Genomic DNA, 23,420 nt, shown 5'->3' with positions numbered 1-23,420 from the left:
GTTTAGGACAGTGCAAGCCAATTCACCACCCTGAACTTACTTACTTTCTTTTTCTCCGTTCCATTATAGACACAGGCCACATGTACAGTAACATCACTTCCATGTATACAGTGACTTCTGGTTCCCATATGGTGCATCTCACTAAAAAAATATATATTTTCAACTTGGCACAATGTAACATTAGCAGCTTCAATGCTTGAATAATCACATGTACTTCTTAATTTAAAAAAATAAAACACAGCTATGGACAAAACCACTAATCAGAAATGCAAAATACCAAAACATGCAATTAAAATCTGAGGAAAGACATTCAAGAGCACTAAATTAGCCGAGATTAAAAAAAATGGAGAAACTGTCAGCAGTGCTATTTATTTGAAGTGATCAGAGACATCATTTAGAGTGAGAACAAAGACAGCAAATGTTTTAGGAAAAAAGGGTCCACACGCGAAGAGAGAAAACAAAGGGGTACAAGTGTAGTGTATATCAGCTGAAATTTATGAATACAAATCAGCCTAGATGAGAAGGAATTTTACATCAGGTTGGGTCTATCACCCACCTCATCTGCCTGTGTGATCACTACTTCTGGTGTGCCGATACTTCTGTCAGCTGTTTCATCTTCACACCGTTTCTCTTCTGTCGGCTTCAGCTTCGGGATTCAAGGAATCCCAGTCTTGCACCTTGGCAGGATCATAGTCCTCATCCTCATCAGGGAAATCAATGCTGACAGAAGTCTCTGAGCAGTCTGCAGAGGCTGGCAGCACAGGTTACCTGAGGCTGCTTGGAAGACTTCGGTACTACATAGGTCGATCCCTGGAAAGCAACACAAGACCCAAATTACCTTTAAATACAGCACACTTTAGATTAATAACTATTATGTGTTGTCACCATGGGTTGCAGAAACAAAGCAGTCTTTCTAGGTTTGTTTGTGTTACATCATTTTTTTTTAGGTCAAAAAAAAAAAAAAAAAAATCTCGTTCTACCTTTCCATGCAGCAGCAGCAGCAACAACAATTTGAAATCATTCATTTTGGGAAGCGCTGCACCCAAGCAGCTCACAAGGGTGAAGTAGTGTGTCACAAACCAGGTGTTTTCATTTGTTTCAATTTGAAATTATAATTTCGATTTTGTACAAGGATGGTAATCTGGCATATCGTGTCTGATAACATCTCATAGTCTAGTGAACCACGCTGTTACTGTTGTTGGTGATTATTGCTTCCACGTTTGCTGAAATCCAGCTCCCTCTAATATATTATGCATGGTGTGTATACCATGTTTGTTTTTACATTCACCCAACCGGAGAATACATACGTTAAACATTTCTGATATTTTAGAAAAATACAAATCATCACTCCTGGTACTAAATAAGCAATTAATGTCTTGCTACAGTACTGCCACCAGCAATTTGTCAAATGTTAGACTCAAGGCATAAGATCTTTCTTTTACTTGCATTTTAGTCACCATGCGGTTTTCCATGCTAACTTGTTCTTAAATGTTGTTTATTTTCTGGTTTGAGTTTTGCTTTCCAAATTAACACACACACACATGTTCTTGTTCTGGGCTGCCATGGTCTGGATTAAATCAAGAATTATAGCACCACTTCAGTCAGTTTAAGGCTACATCTTATTGCATGGTTATATAATTGTTTGGATAATGGAACATTTCTTTAAAACAGTGGTATGAAATTTAAACTGCAATCCAAAATGCATTTTAATTAATGCTGATCCCCTTGTTTTTTAATTTTTTTATTATTTAGTCCCAAGCCCTTATCAGCTCTGCCTATTTTTAAGACACTTAACATTGCAAACAGAAAAAAAGGTTTCAAGATGCAATCATTACCTCAGTTTGATCTCTACAACAAGACGTTGCCCAAACGACTAGCAAATTTGAAAATTGGCAAGTTTGTCACCGCCTAAAGCAAGTATACAGGGATGTTCAGTTAATATCAGCAACACACTTATTAAAAAATAGGACTATTTATTTTATTATGCTAACACTGTATGCACACTGTATTAGTACTGCATATACAGGTTGTATACATAGCATTTTGTTTGACTATTTCTATTCCACAACAAATTATGTATTCAGGTTGTGTAGAGCTGTTTGCAGGGCGAGGTTCTGTGTTTGGCAGTGGGAGGTTTGTTTAGTGAGAGTGCTTTGATGCTGTTGATATTGATGTTGAACAGAAATTTTCTAGTAAGTGATATTCAAACTGTAAGGAAGGTTCAAGATTGAGGATACACAGCAGTTAAATGGCGCTTGTGACAACAATTCACAAAACACTGTGCTCTTAAGACAACTTCAAATATCAGCTTAAGGTTATTTAAAAACATGCAAGAAACATCTCCAGAATTTCAGACATTGAGCAAAAATGTTGGCATTTAAAATTTATATTAACACTACTTTATTTTTAGAAATGACCTTGTGCAGTATTTGAAATTAAGTGTTATTAGCATGCCCCACCCTAGTAAAATATAGAACATAGAAAATTTGACCCTATAAAAAAATGCATCAAACATTCATTAAAATATTGTTACCAAAATATATAATATGATCTGCAATTCCCCCCACTGTATAGATTAAAAAATATGCACAGCTATGCATGTTAAAAGAAACATAATAATGTGTGCAACCTTCCAATTAACGGGAAAAAGTTCCATTAGGCTTTCTTGAATTTTTAGAAGCATTTCAATAATTGCTATAGAAGTACTTCAGACATTACTGCAGGGTAGGTGTGTAAATGTGTCAGGGCTGTATGTACATGTGTGTGTTTGTTCGTGAAAGCGATGAGGTGTGTGTGTGTGTGTGTGTGTGGGCAGGTATCACTATCAATGTGCGGACAAAAATGTCCCCCTAAAGACAGTAATTCTTGAAAAAAATTCACAATAAAAGTGCCAAAATATTTAGTTTGTTGTCGACTTTCACTGTGTGGAGTTTTGTTAGTAATAGTAAATAAAAATATAGTGAGAGTCAATGAGAAGTCCCCACAAGTATAGGAATGCAAACATGTGTGTCTGTGTGTGTGCACAATGCTCTACTACAGGGGAAGACAGTCATATTGTGGAAATGAAATGTTAAATGTTTGCCAAAACAAAGCAGAACAGTAATTAGATAAGTGGGCACAGCTCCACACCTTCGTGGCTTAATCCAATTATGTTCAAACGTTGCTGTGATGAGCAATATTGCTGTTAAGTAGCATCAATTCATTTGCCTTCACATTTGTGGGGATGATTCTTTTTACTGTCAGCGATGCAGTGCAGGACAGGTTTGTTACAGTTCAAGCGTAAAGACAGAAAGAAACTCAGTTCACTGACAAAGTGGAACACTGCACTGTGGAAGAAGCTGGCATTAAATTCGAGTGAGAGGTTACTTCTAAGGGTGACAGAAACCTGATCCAGCCTGTCTAATTACAGAGTCTTGCCTTCACAAAAACTGACACAAATGTTGGGCTGAATTAAATGTTATCTAATTAAACTTACACAAGGCTTCAAAGCAGACCTGCTACATGTTACTTAATGAAGCTGCAGGAACATCAGGGCCTGAGAATGTATCAGTCAACAGAGACTTGCCATCTCAGCTAACTGCTACAAGGTTAGAGCAGCTTTCATTTCCTCCCATCGCTCCTCTTAGTGCACTGTCTGCTTGTAATATTGCCAGACACAAAAACGGTTAACAGCTTCACACAATAAGGGCAGAACTTCCATTGACTCTGAAGTCTCCTGATGATCTGCCAGGAGTGGTTGTGAATGGCCTGGCTGATGGGCTGATGACTGATAAAAGGAAAACAAACATTGTGGGTAATTCAAGAAAATATACACTGCTATGACAACTAAAACTGCTGAGTGACAGTTGTTTACATAAAGACTCTTTCAAAAAGACTCCTTGTTTGTATATATACACACACTGCATACACAACTGTTTTGTGTAAATTGAAAAGAAATCTGATTTGCTCAGTCAGGATCTGTCCCTCAATCTATCTGGCGTATTTTATTTTATTTTTGTGATCAATACTGTGTCGCACAAACGCTGGAAGAAGGGTAACGTTTTTCAGAAGTCTCACTTTCTTCCGAGGCACAAAGGACTTGTATTCTCTCTGGAAAAGCTCATGAAGCTTGAGTTTTCTTCCGTGTACTGTCATCTCAATAGAATCCTACATATTCTCGGACTGAAACAGCCTGGGATCGCCCAAATAGCATATCTGCTTCAAGTGTATAATGTAGATTACCCTAAAAGGAAAGTTTGTGGGTCCATACATCCATCCGTCCCCACCCCACCCCACCCCTTCTAACACATGGAATTAAATAATGGATAACAACGGAGTACAGGTTTTACAGTATCAACTGGAAACTATGCCTAGTGAGCCCTGCACAGTCCATGTGGTCTGCAATGCAGAATTCCAATAGGGTTCATTTGAAACAGATCTGGTTGTATGATAGAAATTACTATAATTCCTTTCCACTTGTATTTCAAGCACCAAAGAAACCACAAAGGGTACTTACTATCCGCAAAAAGACATTAGGCATTAAGACTGCTACAAGATGTAATGGTAACTTGACATCCTAATGATTTAATTTACTGATTAATAAAATGTTTACCTACATAACGAGAAAGAAGCAATCACAGTGATACTCAAGCACAGAGGCTGTAATGTTTGAAATAGTCTGAAATACTTATTGTTACAAAGGCCGACAACACACACACACCTGTTGCAAACACTCTGCAGTTCAATGGTAATGTTTTAAGAAATGTATTTTTAAAATTATAAAATTGTTTTAGGAAAATATATAGTATACTGTACAAATATTAAAAATGTTTTTCTTCAGAGATTTACATTATTTTGATACTGTGGTCTGATTTGGAAAAGGTATACAGTAATATAAATCATATGATATGATATATATATATATTTTAAAGAAAAATCAGACTGCCAACAAAGTGCTAATGCTGAATTCACTCGAAAAAAAAGTTTTGTGTTTTTTTTGTAAAATTAGCCGGTGTTAATTTAAACAAATTTTTAGATGAGAAGGTCAAAGCGAGGTCAGTTCTGTTGAAATATTTTAAGCAGATTATCTTTCTCCCTCTGCTTTTTCCAAATATGAAGGAGCCAGTTCTTTTAATGATGTTATAATTGCAGCTACTAAAACTACTTTCACATATTGTTTATAAATCTAAAATCCTAGTGCGAGCTGAGAGCAAAGACGTTTAGTCTAAATAATTGTTATTATTACTTATCAGTAGGTAACCTAATGCCGCTTGATAAACAGAGCCTTTGCAGCAGTCGAGTTCTAAAGCCCCTGCACGGCGTGTTTAAAATGAAAAGGGAGCAGTCGAGTTCTTAAAGCTCCTGCATGGCTCATTTAAAATGAAAAGGGAGGCAGCTCTGTAGCTGGCTTAAAGTGCAGCTCAACTGTCAGTGTGTCCAAACCAAATACTTCTCTGCAGTTAATTTGGTGAATGAATCCCTCAGGGTCTGCAAGCATTCCCCACTACAGCTCATTAAAGCTCAGTTTCAGACTTTTCATGTTGTATCACTGAAAGCAATTGCACTCAAAATGTAATTACACTTTAACCAAACAAGAGCCCATACCCCAACCACCCCCTTCTCTGCATTTGTAAAATGACAAAAACATGGAATCATGTCAGGGGGTATTTTGGGAGAAAGCTAAGGGTTTCACCCACTCATGGCAAGACATTGGCAGGGAGTGTTAGTTAGAAATGCAATTCATGCAATTAGAAATCTAAATACTTTGGGTAATGCGTTACCCCTGGGAATTAAACTTGCAGATTTCTTACAAATGAGTAATGTGGCAAGACTAGCTGTCCAATGAGGTGTCTTATTGAAATATCCCAGGCTGTTTCAGTTGTCTCAGCTGTCGTTTCAGCCATTTGCACTTACACTGCATTTCTTTCATTACCAAAATAGAAATTTGTGTCCCAAGTGCTGTAACATTACTAATGCTAAATATTTAATTCCCCGGGGTACTAATTATGGCTGAGTACTGGCAACACGGATTCCACTTTTTTATAACAACTGTAAAAGCAATTTGAGCATTTTGCAATTAATTAAACACAGAGTCTACGAGTAACCTCTTGTCATTTTGCCCTCCAGGACCTCAGCTAATGTGTAGAATAAAACCTTCATATATATTTATTCTACACAAATTAGTTGGAGGTCCTGGAACTAACTAAACCACAGTGCTTAGGATCTCCTGACCTGTAAGCTGTAAACCTGTAAGCAAACAATGAATTACTAATTAATTAATTTTAAAATAAATAAGTACTACTGTTAAAACACATGCAGAACATGGTGCTAAACTGAATTGGAATCCTGAAAGTGAATCATTTTGAGTTAAAATCACATTCTCTTACATATCGTCATTCATGGTGTCTCTTATACTTTCACATGGGTACACGGGTCGGAACGTCGACTTGTTTGATGGTTGCAGTTCAGATGCAGGTGTGAAAATTTAATTTTCAGGTCGGGCTTGGGTATGAATTTAAAAAAAAAAAAAATTGTGTACAGGACTTAGCCTTTTCTCACATATTGAATGTGCAAAACGAAAAGGTTTCTTCATTGAAAACGCAAATGCCTTTCCATTCCACTGAACAAATTTGAAGTTCACATCTTACACAAAATCATCATGTTCATGCACCCAAAACTGAAAAGTTTCTAACTTCTGGAAAGCGAGGAGGACATTTTAAGTGTCCATAATGAAGTGCAATGCATGATGACTGAGATTCTGGACCAAAAGGAACAACCCTGTGCCACAGCAGGTACAACAAAATGCATACCTGCAAAGAAAATGACCGGGAAGATTGACAATTTAGCCGATGTTGAGAACTCCAGTGATGACACAAACGTTTTGCCACCAGTTGAATTATAATGTTACATCAACTAACAAAGACTTTCATTTGGATCTCCTGTATGGGTTGAAGGACCACACTTCTGTTCATCCAAGCTTGGCTCAAATGGCTCACTTCGTGTTGGCAATCCCAGCACCTGGTTCTCCAACAGAGAGATTTCTCAACTGCTGGGCTCGTTGTACAAGAAAGAAGAACTGAAACCAAGTAGAAGATATCCTTTTCCTACACAGTAACTTCAACAATACATTTTAAAAGTACAATTTCAGTTTAAAGCAATATGTTTCAACTTAATTTAGTAGTGACTGGAATATGCGATTACTTTTTTTTTTTTTTTTAATTAATAGTTTTGTTTTGAAAAGTAGACATTATTGGAAATGCATTTTGTTTGTCATTACTAATAACAGCAAGTTTAGGAGCAAACATGGTATATCTTTTTTGGAATATGGTATGTCTTTGTTTTGTCCCATATTGCAAAAACATTTTCCTGACTCTTCTTGTTACATGATTTAAATTTAAACTATACTGCCATAATGCGGCAACAACAATTTAAATATCATCTTTTCATATTGGTTTTATTTGGAATAAAGCTCTTGCAGTTTCTCTTCTCTTTATTTTCGTGTCACTGTGGTTTGAAAAAGTGATTCTACAAATTGTCATTAGAAACAGGTTTCAATATGTCATTTATCGTAGTCAAAATAGAAATAAACAAACAGGAACAAAGAACTTTTAGATTTAATGAAAATTAGTGCTTTAAGTTAACAGAGCAAGAATGTCATTTAATTATTGGATTGCCAGTTCGGGTCGGGTTGCGGGATAGAAAATGGTGTTCAAGCGGATTGCGGAGTCGGGTTGTGTAGTAGTGGGTCCCGGGCCGGGAGCAGGTCATAAAAATCAGACCCGCACATGACTTTGCCACGTGGCATAAAACTGTCAACTCCTGAACAGCCTTTGTTCATATGCTACATATAATATAGTCCAGCAGCCGTTAAAAAATAAATAAATAAATAAATAAAAAACTGCCTGGGTAGCAAATCATGAGATACTGTTGAGTTTACACTTCTTGGAAAGGATTGGTTTCCAACCCACAGTGCCGAAAGAGTTACTGTGATGTTACTGTTCTGCTGACAAGCTTGTGAACCATGAAATGAAAAGGGTTTAACAACTATGGAATGTTATGGCAGGAGGTGAAGTAAAACTCCTGGAATCCACTCCTGGATAGGAATGTAGGGATGGTAAAATAATATAGGTTTAAAAAATCCTAAAGTGTGTTTTACTCATCTCTTACAGCATTAACACAGCATTTTAAATGATAAAAAAAAAAAAAAAAAAAAAAAATGCAATCTTGCTGTCCCACATTGAATGCCATAATAGCGACCCCCTGATCGCTCTGCATGCATCGTACAGTCTCAATGCGTGTTGCTGGGGAGTTTACTTAAAAGGCGGACAAAAAATTTTAAAAAGTCCCAACTCGTTGGTTAGATGTGATTTAAGGCATACGGCAAAAGGGGGTAAAACACAGAAATGAAATAATTCTCGTGAGCCATAAGCTTTTCGTTACTGAAAGAGTGAGGACTCTTACAGCTCCTCGGGTTGGCTGACAGAGGGTCTCGTGCAGCAGTTCCAGCCCAAGACAGCTGCTTAATGTGTCCTTGCGATGCACACCTGAGAGTGGGCAGAGATCACAGTGAAATTATATTTAATAAGACAAAGGCATCAGTGATGCAATGAAATTGATCAACATGCATGCACACACACACTGCAGACAGACTTTCAGACAGCTACGTCTTGTATGAAAAATAAGTAGCTGTGAGATTGACCAATGACAGGCCTCCAACACCCATCAATTTGAGCCTGGATATATTATTATTATGGTTTAGGATTGAGTAGATAAAATACAATGTCTTACCAGAGGGTAAGATATTATTACTATGATGATGTTCAGGAATTTACTAGATAAGAGTTCTAAGAGCAAAAACATTTTTTTCACAAAATACTTCAAAAGCTTGCACCATTTTTTTTATTTTTCAAAAAATACACTTCATGGGAGATAAATGACCTCTTCTAAAAAATATTTTGTATACCGTTTAAAAAAATAAAAACATTAAAAGGTATCAATCAATCTTTATTTTAAATACCACCTTTCATAATGGACCACCATCACATATGCATTTAGTTTTGTACAGAGGAGGCTGTGGTCCCAGTGAACTCATTTGTTTCTGGCCTGAGTCAATAACAATATTTTTATTGGAGTCTGGCATCATTTCATGGTTTCTCAAATGCAGGCCCACTAAGGGTTTTGCAAGGTCTCATTTCAGGACCAGCTTCTTTGTTTTCTTAGATGACTGCTTCCAAAAATACTGAACCAAAGCTTAACTTTCGTGTCTGCAAAACATTAGAGTGATGTTGAAAGACAAGGAAGCACAAGTCAACCCACCTAGTGCTAAGCTGTTGGTAGAGTAATTACACGCAACACTGCACAGAGTCTGATTAGCCAAAGTTGTCTGTTAAAAATGTACTCTGAAACACAAATATGCTTGAGCTTAACAACGTTTCCATTGATTCTCTTATAATGATGTTCTTTTTTCTGGTGTGAGGCTTTACTTGTCAGGCTTCTTTTGTTTACTTTCAGCATCGCTCGCAGCAAACCACTTGAAAATGTGCCTCTCCCCAGTCACCTGATGCTTCAGTAAATGTATGCTGACATTTTCAGGAGGATGTGCTTCAGCAGCATGCCTTTGATATTGCCACATATCCATTTCTCTTTCTCTCATTTGCATTCGTTTGGTGTGTGTGTGTGTACCAGTTTGGGCTGCAGATGTTTTAATGCTGAAAGGTAAGCAACCACAGATGGAAATGATACTATAAACACATTAAGCAGGAAAAAGAAAAAGAAAATCCCAAGAAGAAAGTAGCACAAGATTAGGAAACAAATAACCAGCAATAAGAGTGTTGTGTGCGTGTGCTCTCAAAAGAAAATAGAAATAAAAAATATCAGCATTCGATTTGAAACATAACAGCAGACACACTAATGTCTACAGTAAAAAAAGTCGAATTTAAAAGTAATGAAAAAAAACAAAACACAAGGCAACCTCAGAAACATCCTCCTTTCTTCAGCCCTAAACTAAACTTCTTGCAAGCATGGATAATAATTTGCTTTGGTTGTCCAGCTTCAAGAGAGAGAGAGGTTCTTGGACTCTGAAATGTAGAAATGTGAATTGTTAAATACCCCCCTACTTCAAAGTCTTCAATCGCAAGTTAGTTTTGGATCCTTTTAACGGCTCCCTAGCACAAGGATATCAAGTTAAGAGCAACAAAAAGTACGTACTTCCTGAGGTTAAGCAGAAGCTTGTTTTTGCAACCTAAAGGTTTGTCAGAGGTCACATGGCCTCCTTTCCTTACTGTTTAGATTTGCAACTCATTTACAAGGAGGCTGTGAAAGGACTGCCTTGGACACAGGCAGGCTGTCAGTGAAGGCTAATACAGTACAGGATTTAACAAGTATAGGCTAGAATAAATTAATTATATATATATATTACACACACACACACACACACACACTGATAGACAATGAAAAAGCAACAGTAAGTTTTACATTAACAGCTCATTGGACACATACATAATGTTATTTACATTTTAAATAGTAAGCAGATAGGTTTGTTGATTGTTTGAGTAGTATTGTTCCTTGGGATAACAAAATACTGAGCTCAAGTCATTTGATTTCATAAAAACGGCAGGTGCTCAGTGTTTGGTATTTGCGTTGAGTTATAATTGCCAAAATTAGTTGATTAAGAATCTGTATAATGAGCCATTCGAAAAGACATAATTTTAATCAACGCAAGAACAGTGAAAAATATGACCATGCCTCGCTTGAGTAATGAAGATCGCCTGGTTGCTATCAGCATGACTGACACACTCAGGGAGGTCATACCTGACACTAACCTGGTAATGTTTTAATTTTGACAGTGTGTCACATTTCATACTGAAAACTTCTGACTCTTTGATCTGTATTTTTGTTCACATTTTCTGTAATTTTGTTTGATATCTATGTTTAAAAGATTTGATTAAATCCATTAGAGTCCTGCATTTCTTATGTACATAAATAATATAATATTCAAATGACAAATAACATTATTTTTCCCCCAAATAATGTTTAGCCTGTGTTTAATGTTTCCAATGCATTTGTTGAATTATATCTTAATATTATTGAGTTCACTGCAGTAGATCAAATACCACTACTGGCTGATCACAAGTTTAAAAACATGTGTAATTTGTGAATTCATGTGCAATAACATGAATGCAATTAAAGAAGTTATGTATACACAGATATTTAACATGATTTAAACAGAATATACAAATAGCATTATTTAACTGAATAAACAAATCAAACAGTAAAATACTCCTTTATTAAACCGCTTAATTAAACTGCAGTTATTTTATAGATAAAATGTACATTTTATCTGCCTATTAAATATTTCTTGAGTCTACAAAAGCACTGAGAAAAGTGTATAAACTCATAACTAATTACAACATCAGTGCATTCTTTATATCATCCAGCTAGTTAGCAAAAGTAAGACAAACAACATATGCCAAGGACAGGTGCATGTCCTGCAAGTGATTGATAACCATGGCTGTCTAAGATGTTAAGCCTGGGAAATAATTACATACTGCTTTCTGTCCTTGCAGAAAAAGAAAAACACACCTCTCATTAAATAAATACAGCTGGATAGGACAGTGAAACTGTTCAGATTACTTCATAAAAAATACATCTCCTCGATTTGGTCCACAAGGTGGATTTACTTTAAAATGCACTGTTAGACCTTCAGAGAGGAAACCTTCATTTAGGATATTTGCAAGACTGCAAGTGTTTGTTTGTTTTGTCCAAAGTAATAATACAGCAACTCAAACATAGCCATCGCTCATCAATTGTGGCTTTTTCTATGTTTAATTACATCTACAGAAAGGTTATGTATGTTGCAACAATACATTTTCAAATTAGGTTGTTCAAGTTGTTTGTTCATGTGGATATTCTGTTGACTATGTTTATAGACAGGGCTTGTATATAAAAATGTATACAACCCAAAAAATAAAACAGTATTTCAGTTTATCCGTAATTGTTCTTGTTTGATGGAAATTGCTCTAAGTGTATCTATTTTTCTGTTTATTAAAAGCTCAATCAGTATGACTACATTAGTATATTGCCAGGAGCAGGTCAAAGTATACATGAAGCACCTTCTAAAACAGCAACGCATTTACAGTGTCTTTTGTAATGACATTACCCAATAACATAACTAGATGCTTTGATATATGAGTACAAAAACTTTACTACAAAGCCATATGGATATTCAAGTGTTTTGACATTGTACTACTATAAAGCTAACCTTATCACTCTTTAGGGGGTGAAAAAAAATAATAAACAACACATTAAAGAAATGTTCACCCATTTCAAATACACTCCAATTTATATGGAAGTTTTCCCTGTTTGCAACAAATTAAATAAGATAGTGTATCAAAGACATGAAGCAGTTATAACTACTGAAAGGGTACCACTGCTGCAATGTGATGCATTAGAATTTACTTGTATAGACCCAAGAACATGTTTGTCCTGCACTGTAAATTAGTATATTTACTTTAGATTGAAGTTTCCAATCTTCAGATTAACATCCTACAAATTAGCCAGCTTAATCAGAAACACTGGGGTTACTGTAGAGTGTACGGAGCCAGGGAAGTGTAAACCGCAAAGACAAATTCAATATTCTGTATTTAAAGTGGTTAAATGAAAACCATTTTAGAATATAATTATTTAAAATGAAGGTGTCTTGGACATGGAAGCGTTCTGTTTCCAGTGTACAGCAATCAGCGTGGAGTCCAGATGTCTGCTCATCACTATGATTTTCAGTACCTCAAAATGAAAATTCCTGTCTGGGATGCCATTGTATTTTTGTTTCTTTTTATACTCCCGTGCAAACATTACAAGTCTAATTTGAAAATCCTTTGCAATTATGTGCAACCTCCAAGTACGGTTTACTCCACGACTTAATGAGACAAAAACTGTATACAAAGTGCAAGGAAGGACCTGATTTAATTAGAAGCGTCAGTATGACGGTTGAAAGTGTGTTTTGTTTAACCCAAAAGAAACTCAATGAGCTCATGAGTACCCAGAGGATCCTTGAATTCCATTACCGAAGTACCGAATAAAGAATACGTGACTTCCTAATTTGAACGGTTGCCACACTATAATTTGACAAATTACAGGTAGCAGCACGGAGCAGTTGTTTGGGGCTCCTGTATCTACCAGAAGCATTTCTTAATTAAGGGGCTGAACGACCCACTAGCCTGTATAGTTTTGAAAAGGTTTGACTGCATCATCTTACTTCTTACAATAATTCCTTGGATACTTGCCAGATTTTACTAACCAAATACGATTTTGACAGTTGATTTTACTGCAGTCAGAGGTTACATAAATTCATAATCGTGGACAATGAAGTGGAACAGTATATTTATGTAGATTTGTCATGAGGAATCGACTTCAAAGCAAAAAAAAAAAAAAGAATCTGGACATTTAACACAGACCACAAATGTTCCAAACGTCTTTCAATAGACAGAACATTTTTTCAAAGCATGCTACCAATAACTCTACAGCACAGACATTATTGCTATTAGGACTGTAGTGCCACACTGTGACCTGCAGTCATGTACCCTGGACTAGTAGAAAGCTCTGTTGGGGTAGAATATGACCTAAACAAAACGCAGGCCCCGGAGGAATCCCCAAGAAACCACACCACGCCATTTACACAGATAGTTCACAGAACTAGTTCCTACAAAACTAAGATGTCTGAATAGAAACACAAGGAAGCATCTGCCATGCAGCTTCTTCAAGCAACTCCTGCAGCTGGTATTTTTTTCCCAGCAATTTGCCCACTGTCAGAGTTAAAGCAACAAAGGGGCTTTGATTTGAGCACATTTACATAAAAAAAAAATTAAATTAAAAATTAAAATCAGCTTGTTGCTTAAGCATTTCAAAGGTTCGTGGTCTTTCAGTCCCTGCCTGAACCTCTGTCCAGTGACCGGGGAAGACCACGTGTGGACTCAGCTTTGTGTTACTCTATTCCAGGTTCCTCTACTTGATCTGTGGTCACTGGGTATGTAAGACACACCAGAAGTGTTTAACCTGAATACAATCCAGCAACTGTCCAGGTTTTAGTTTCTCAACAGACCCTCCAAAACTAAATTAGATTGCAGTGCACTGGATGAATACCACCACAAGGGGATATTTACCTTGTATGCACAATGGAAAGCAGTGCTGATTTAAAATGCATATTTAGGACTTTAGAAACAGATCTCCGCTTTATGTAAAACACACACACAAATATATCTCTATCTATCTATCTATCTATCTATCTAATACATATATATATATATATATATATATATATATATATATATACACACACACACACACACACTGTGCGTTTTATTTGACGTTACTGTCTTTTTCGAAAATGAACCCCTATGTGCTACTAATTAAATAAATAATTGATTAATTTAATAAAATACCTAATATAATAGTTCAAATACTGAGAAGAAACGAAGTTAGTTACATTATTAATAATAACAACAACTACAACAGAGAAATGGTGAACATAAGTGAAATTCCAGTACAAACCATTATTCTGATATTTAACGGTGGTTTTGTTAGTTGAAAGGCAAACAGAAAAAATAAATAAATAAATACAAATCCTAAACCTGCTGCCTGATTGAAACTTTGCATTTCAAACAGTTTTGCTGCAAACACACGCCCCTACAGCATGCCTCCTAATCACTGTGCTGTATACAACACAGAGGCAAACAGAAGGGTTAACAGCAATATCTGTCATCAGCTGGGCCCATGTGTAGTATTTATACTGAGAAATGGCACTGAATCTGCTAATGATCTGCCTATAATCTGCATCATTTCACACAGCAGCAGTGAAGAACGAAGCCACTGCTGCTTCTAGATAAAAGGAATTCTTTCAGCAGGCTGCTGCGAGGGCTCGTTTTCACATTACTCAGGCTTCATTATGCTGAATCAATATTCGTTTAGTCACCGGGGTTATTGACATATTCTAAAATAAAAGCATACCCTTCAGTTGCTGTGCTCATTACAGGTAATGTGTCTTGTCATGGAGCAGGGAACATTATCCCAGACTTCCAAGTGCTGACAGCCATCGGAAATCCCTCCCCATGGTTACAACTGTAAATCATTTTTAGGTAAAATATTGAAAAATCAATGACTGCTTCCTGCAATGTGTCACAAACAAATCAGTCATAAAGCAGAGGAGCCGACAGTGTGATACGGGGGAGATGAGCGCAGAGGTAATCTCTGTCTGAAATCTCTCCTTTCAAAATCACTTCACATAACGGTGCCATCATTTAAACACTTAGCAGTCACTGAGACGGCCATTCACGGTGAGCAATTGGTGAAAGCACACAGGAGGAGGAAGGAAATGCCATCACTGCAATATATACAAACGGTTCATTTACATGGCTGTTACTGCCTCTGCTGCTGTTGTGGCTGCAGTAACAAGTCCCCACAAATGAAGTCAGCACTATCTGCCAAAGTTATATACTGGCTAATCAATGATGCTTTTCCACATGATGCAAATAAAGATTTTTTTTTCTAATCAGTAAATTAGCTGAAGGAAACTAATACTTAAAAAAAAAAAAAAAAAAAAAATCTAAAAAATTTTAGGAAATTATAGGAAAGAATTTTAAAATGTTCTGCTCTATATTTTAAGTTCTCAATTTCTAATTGAGAACTTAAAATATAGAGCAGAACATAATCTACAAAATAACATAATCTAAAAAATATTCAAAACCAGTGTAACTTAAATATAAAAATGCATTGCCAAAATAAAATTATTTTAGATTTTGTAATAATAAAAAAAAAGTTTCAATTAAAAATACTTCTAACTAATTTTAGTGCAAGTACAAATTCAGTAACTTCAGGATTTAAAGAAAGTAAAAATCACATTCATATCTGTATGGGAATAAGGTAACATCAAGAGTCAGGAAGGGTCACACAACTCCCTTCACAGACATATAATTGTAGATATTTAACAGACATGTCCCGCCCAGCACCTCACACTGCACGTCGTGTTCCTCATTTCAAGCTGTTGTGCAGATAGCCCAGCCAATATCACAACGACATCCAAGAGATGTATGGAAATGTTACGTTAAAAACTGCTACTCCCTCATATAAATATATATCTTGTTATACCTGAAACTTTTTGCAGATTCCGCTATGTCAAGCTGTCGCTGCACATGTTCATCGAGAGCTACAGATGCTTATTAGATGATAGCTGCAATTGTCACATACAGTACAGAACAGGTTTTATTTTACTGCTGTTTTTGAGGTTTTAGAGTGGGGAGGAATTACAGGTTCTGCATTTATAAACTGAAAAGGTACAGCCTTAGAACAGCTATTCAAATGTAATGTGTAGTCATTTTCAAACTAATAACGGCTCTCAGAAACATAGCCTACTGTTAACATTCTACTACAAACATATAATGAGCACTTCCTCTCGGGATCAGTAATGAAGACAGGAATATCATAGCTTGGTCTAATATACGGCTTGGAAAAATAACAAAGTCATCTAAGCTTAAAAAAATGTAATAAAAAAGGAGAGAGATATGATGCACCATGTACGTTTAATATACGGTGTGGTGTTTTTCATACCATGATGGGTTTTCCATGGAAATTGCTTGTGGCTGCAAGAAGGGAAATCATTCCTGAGATGGCCAGTTCAACATTTACAACTACAATACTGGGATAGACGAGAAGTTCTTTGTGGTCTACCTGTTCATTCACAGCACACACGGGGAGTGCTAACCAATGATCCATCACTGTCAGCCGAGGGGTCCCAGCTCAAGCCCTGCAATGAATCAGAAGTGCATACTTAAACCCTGGCCAGACCCACTCATTACCAAACGGGTCTTTACAAGAAAAAAGAAAAGAAAAAGACAATTCAGGTGAAACTTTATATTTACAACAAAACCTGTGGCCATCAACGAAGCTCTGAAATGTGTGGGAGTATTAGAAAGCAACCATGCGTTTCACTCCCGATGCAAGCCACTTTCTTTCATTTCTTTTGTGGGTTCCTGTATTGGCACTTCTACTCTCCCTGCGCTGCTCCAGGGGGTAATAACCATGCAGTAAATCAGGGCCCTTTCAGGTAACGCACAGCAGGTGCAACACGTCTAGAGGAATGTTGGTTTCCTAGCAGTCTGAGGCACACGTGTTATTAACACCATGAAGGCAGGCAAGGGGTTCTGATGAGTCTGCAGAGTGTGGTGTGGTCTGTGCTGTGTGGAGTGATGCACTTACCTTGAAAGACGGTTGAAAGTTCAAAAAGGGTATATCTTGAGAACATTGTTGTTTTACATTCAGTACTTTTAACAGAAACCAGCCTTTATGCAATACAGAAGTCAAATGAAATATTATATTTTAGCTCCTTTAAAACATATTGTGCAAGATTTGTATCATGCCCCCACACACACACCCCGAGCATGTTTTGTATTATTAATATTTTTTTTTGCTGCAACGTGCACAAAGCGTGCAAAAAAAAAAAAAAAAAAAAGAAGTCGAGGTCAATTATCTTTTAAAGCATCTGCCTTCATAATTCACTCTGAAGAAGATGTTTTCTCAGGATCTTAATTAAGATAATGATGAACACCTGTGTAGTCATTCTTTGTCGAGACAGCATTATCAATCATAATCCTTTAAGTATACTCAAAGACAGCAAAATTATATGACGGAACAAATCTGTTGCCATTCTTTGCGCTAGTTTTTTTTTTTTTTTTTTGGTATGTGTTGCCTGTACCCAGAGTGATTATGCATGAAGAGGCTGTAATAAATATATGGATATATGACGTTCTTCTTAAAGCTCAGACTCACAACAGCTATTAGTGTAATTAAATAAAGCACAGAATAGCGGGTATACCCACAGTGCTAATGATATATGTACACACTGACCACCCCTTGCTCAAAGTGGAGAGGATTTGCTTGTACATTCTGGGCTCTTCTGCTACATACCCTGCCGTATTCTACTACTGCTCTTAATTATTCACTGTACACTTGATTTTACTCATATTCACATTTTTGGTAACTGCTCTTATTTGAAATTGTTTTTATCCATTTATCGTACTTCCTATGTGCTCTTAGTGGACTTTACTCGTATAAACAAATATTTTATTTACAATAAGTTAACTGCTCTTGGTCGAACTCGCTCTTAAAAGTAATTATTTACTGTATTTTTTACTTTGCTCTTATTTGAATTTGACCTTATTGCCTACTGATTTTATTGTACTTTATAACTGTTCAACTCTAATGTGATTTTCTGTACTGTGATATTTTGTAAGGTGATGCTTTGTATTGTGGTATTTTGTAATAACTGCAAGTTGCCCTGGATAAGGGCATGTGCTAATAAATAAATAAATAAATAAATAAATAATAATAATAATAATAATAATAGCAGGAATTCCCTGTAAGGCCTCATGACAGAACCTTCCTCTGCTTACAACACAGCTGCAAAAAAAAAAAAAAAAAAACTTTGAGAATGTGCAAAAAAAAAAAGTTTAGAAATGCAGTTTTACAATAAAAAGTGAAACTAAATATTCACTGCTCTTAAATGTATCAAATGCACAGTTCAAACTGTTTCAATATCAGATGCGTTGTCACTGCCTGCGATTACAAAAAAATATAATAATGGCCTGGCCGTTGTCCGTACAAATCACCAATTCATACAGAAATGTATGTCTCCTTGCAACATAACTTAAAAGTCTTGTCAATCTAAAGAACACCACCCCTCCCCCTTCCCCTCCCCTCCATGATCTCCCGAGACCATATCAGATCAAAGAAGTCTAGATCTGGTTCAGTAGATGTCTAAGCTTTGCAAAACCCAAAAAAACATTTTCGTACAAGTTGAAGTCCCACAGTCAATATAATCCAATAATCTGTACGATTCCTCAAGGGCCACACATAGTTTCAACTTCTTTATTCAACAGCGCCATAAAGAGCCTTGCACTGAAAAACAAACTGCGCACAAAAGCCAAGTTAACCTTAGAAGAAGATAACATTGATAGTACACTTCACCCTGTTTACATTTACAAGGCCAAAACAAGATCAATCGTTCGATGCAGTGAACAGCAGGAGGCCACCATAGGAAACTACAACATTATGTATGCTTCATCTAAGCTTACTTACACTGCAGAATTAAAAGCAATAATGATGAAAATATATCTGCACAAGCCCAGTGTGGGATATGTTTTATGTAATGCTGATGCAACTGTGTTGATTTATAACACTTTGTATATATGAAAAGGATATGAAACAACATAAAAAAAAATATTACAGGTTTTTTTTTTTTTTTTCTTCTGGAGAAATTAGTTCCAAATTTAGCAAGGAATGAAGGTGACAAGCACAGCAATAGACTGAGAAAGGCTAACTGCTTCCTACAGGGGTGTTTATCTGTTCAGTGTCCATTAGGGTGGTGCACAAAACACATGTTTGGGAAACCTGTAAATGTTTTTTTTTTTTTTGAGTTATTTGTCTCATACAGGTACTGAAGTATCACTTACAGTCAGACTGGTTCAGCCTGCAACACTGTAAACTTGTGCTTTTTTTTTTTTCTTACCTTGAGGTACTCGAGAGAACACAGATTTACTGATACACTGGCTTACTTACCTCAGCTTTCACAACGCTGGCCATGCTTAAAAAGGAGACACTCAAAAAGTTCCCTTTGAGGATCTATTTCAATAACGGTAGGTTTTTATACTTCTATTTAATCAAGTAACACACACATTGATATATAGAGGACATTTAATAATAATAATAATAATAAATTTAATTCAATAATTGAATTAAATTCTAAACCCAAATTATAAAAAATTGACTAAATTATGACATGTCTTTTCACTTATCGACGAATTGTCAATTTCATACATATGATATAGTATACTTATACTAATTTATATCTATATATATATATATAGGATAATATAGTATATATTATATATGATAGATATATATAATATATATATAACATGTGTGTGTATGTTAGTAAAATAAAATTTATTACACATACAATCATTTTTATTTTAAATAATCTGTGAATAAAACTAAGGGGACTGGAATATAATATAAATAGTACCGTTGTACTAAACAACATACACTTATTGCACTAACATACCACACACTTTTTTTTTTTTTTTTTTTTATCATTTAATTAAAAATAAATGCAAGGTTAAAAAATAAATGCCATTCATTATTTGCAGAAGATATCCCCGCGGCATTAGAAGCCAAACTATTTAGAAAGTCAATTGACTGCCAAGTGGCAAAAGCCCTGAGCGAATACATCAAAGCAAATGTGAGCAGTCTACTAATCGAGTTAGGACACAAGATTTCGAAATGCTGAAATCCACATGAACTGCCGGAATCTGGTGTGTGTATATGTATAAATAATGAGTACCTTACCAATAGGCATGCGGGCACATCCATGCACTCTTCAACCAGCAGCACAAGCATGCTGGGAACGCTTGCTATACAGTAACTATTTAGGTTAGACGACCCCTGTATTTATGCAGTATTTAGTTCACTACAATGGGCAATGCTTGCTAATAATAGTCTGCAAATCCGAATTAGATTGCGCCTTTCCTCCCGCAGGCATTTAGTACTGGAGCTCTGTACTGGCTGCCTGAGGTGCACACCGGTTACTTTCATTTATTCAACGCGTATGAACTGAACATTTGATAACCCGTGCTTCGGTTCCTGGTGTTGTGTGCTTAAAAACAAACAAAAACACTACTACATGTATGAATTGTGTCGTTTTATTTATATGCAATTAACAATAATTACCAACAAATACAAAATATATGTAATAGACATTTATCATCAGCATAATTTAAGCGTAAGCGGTATAATATTAAACTGCAAACTGTATAACAAATCAAGAAGTATTAGTCTTGTGTTGTTTATGGATTGTGTATTTATTATGATTTTAAGCACAGTGCGCACTTTCTTAAACGTTATGTATCTGTGCAGTCTACATCATATCGTGCGTTTTAATTTGTATTGTCAGCACGAAACAGCAGCAATAAGCTAAGTAGAAAATAAAAACTACTTTCCTGGTTTGTGAAGTTTTATTTTCAAACCTTTTAAATTCACTCCACAGCTGCAGTACAGGTGTGACCCTTACGCGATAGCGATAGACTGCGTATATGAAACTGCTTAAACGGTTCAGGTGCGCAGTTTTTAGAAACAATACAGTCGTTACTTACCTCTTATCTCTTCATCTGGGTGATACAAAAGCGGCCTTAAAATGTTTAACATGTCCCGGTATGTGGCTCCTCTTTCTTCTAAACTCCATATCCAGCTCCATTGGGCTCAGGGAAGTCATTATTGCTGTGAAAGCAGTCTATCGATGAATGATGACGTCACACATCCAGACAGCCGGCTCGCTGGGCTTCCGGTATCCTTGACAACCACGTTAGCCAATCGTAATTTTAATATTGTAGCCTGGGTTATGTAGTCTTATCGATTCAAAACCTGAGTGAAATTATTCTTTCTTTCTTTCTTTCTTTCTTTCTTTCTTTCTTTCTTTCTTTCTTTAGGCTACTGATTTATTATGGGTTTATAGTATATTAGCCCCTAGAGCTGCTAATAATAACAGCATTAGGCTAGCCTATATTTATGCAAGCTATCAATAAAAAAATAATGATATTATTAATAACTAATGAATATTTACCTACCATTTTAGCTCTGTCAGAAGAAATGTTAATCTAAAAATGAACATTTCTTAACAATAAATGACAGCTAATGCCACTTATCAAGCACAAATAAGCAGGAGAAAAGGAGTACATATCCAGTCACAATTACTATAGTCTATAGGCTTAACTGCAGGCCTGGTCGATCAAAGCAACACGTGACAGGCCGCTGGCGAGCGCGGTCGCTTCTTTGCGCCTGCAGCGATCTCTTTCGGCTCACTGTAGATTATTATTGCCTGCTTTATAAAAAGGCACCAAAGCAGAAGTAATAATTACTCCTCGTCGCGCTACGGAATATTAACAAACGATGAACGTATTCGTTAGAACTTGCAGAATTAGTCCAGTGCATTTGTAGTTAAGGTTGTATTATTAATTCTTATTGCCCATAGATCAGTGATTTCTTTGAGATTAATTATGATTGGATAGGGCATATAGGCTACATTAGAAGCATATTAGTGTGTGTGTGTGTGTGTGTGTGTGTGTGTGTGTGTGTGTGTGTGTGTGTGCGCGCGCACTGTAAATAGCTCAGTTTACATTATTTTTTAACACAATGGAAAACAACGACTTAATAAATTAAATGCATTACAATTGCTGGTTGGTTTCGTGTAATAGTAGAGTTATATAAGAAGTAGGGTAGGGCAGATTAAGAAGTCATTGATTTTGCTGGGCACTGCAGCCGCGGTGCTCAACAAGTACAGCGGCTAAGCAGACAGTGTGGATTAAACACATCGGGATATGATCGTGTCGGGAAATAGATCTGCTGGAATCAAATAAGATTACATCCTCAGACCCGCGCGGATTTATGCCACTTCATATGCTTCTAGTCTGCTTTTTTTCCTTCTCTTTGTGAGTGTCAGGACAGGAATGCCTTGCTCGCTTATTCAGACCCGCTGCTAAACATTCACTTTCCGTCAAGCGGCATTTGCTTTAGTTTTGACTAACGACGTGTCTTTAAAACGGTGATTAAATACTAATAAACCAAATGATTTAACACAACCACTCTCCAATTATAAAAAATGACAAATAATAATAATAATAATAATAATAATAATAATAATAATAATAATAATAAAATCATCATCATCATCAACAGGTTCTATTTTTTTCACCTCCACATCTACAAATAATTAAGCTAGCTACTTCATAACACACGCAAATGTTGTATTTTGTATTTAAAGTTTGTTGATATGTTTGTTTTGTTAATTTTAATTTTAAAAATGTTTTGTCAGTTTCAATGCGTGCTAAATCATAGGTACAAGGAAACATGAATAAAAGACGGACAAACGCTTTCTGATGTATTAAAAAAAAAAAAAAATCAGTAGAGAAATTAAACATTACAAATATAGTATTATGTACCGTAAACATTTCAATAATAATAATAATAATAATAATAATAATAATAATAATAATAATAATAATAATAATAATAATAATAATAATAATAATATAACAAACAATTCCAAATACTGTATTAAACATATTTGTACTTGAGATAAATTGATTGTCAAGTCTCCCGTGGCCGACACCATTACCCCTATTATAAATCATGTGGATAAAGTGACGGCTAGAAGTATTTAAATGAAGAAAGTTATACATGATCTTTTAGAAGGCTTGTGTGTGATTGCCATCCAGGGGCCGGCGCACTTGAGCCATGCAGAGAGCCTTGTTAGAGAGCCTTCCTTTGTTTTCTTTTTAAATTCGCCCTCTCAACCTCTCCCTCACTCCCTCAGCACTTCCTCGCTCTTTCCCTCTCTACCTCTC

The 23,420-nt window shown here is 36.0% G+C and overlaps 1 long non-coding RNA gene across 1 annotated transcript; it reads right to left on the bottom strand.

The window, feature by feature from the left end:
• Nucleotides 1-416: 416 nt before the first annotated feature.
• Nucleotides 417-21,450, bottom strand: LOC121326192. The gene is made up of 3 exons (XR_005951433.1): nucleotides 21,174-21,450; nucleotides 16,696-16,771; nucleotides 417-810 (listed from the first exon to the last, which is right to left on the bottom strand). It is a non-coding gene; the product is annotated as an uncharacterized LOC121326192 (long non-coding RNA).
• Nucleotides 21,451-23,420: the final 1,970 nt, after the last annotated feature.

The sequence above is a fragment of the Polyodon spathula genome, chromosome 13 (genome assembly GCF_017654505.1).
Source record: "Polyodon spathula isolate WHYD16114869_AA chromosome 13, ASM1765450v1, whole genome shotgun sequence".
Classification (NCBI taxonomy): domain Eukaryota; kingdom Metazoa; phylum Chordata; class Actinopteri; order Acipenseriformes; family Polyodontidae; genus Polyodon; species Polyodon spathula.
This window is presented reverse-complemented; position numbering and strand designations above follow the sequence as displayed.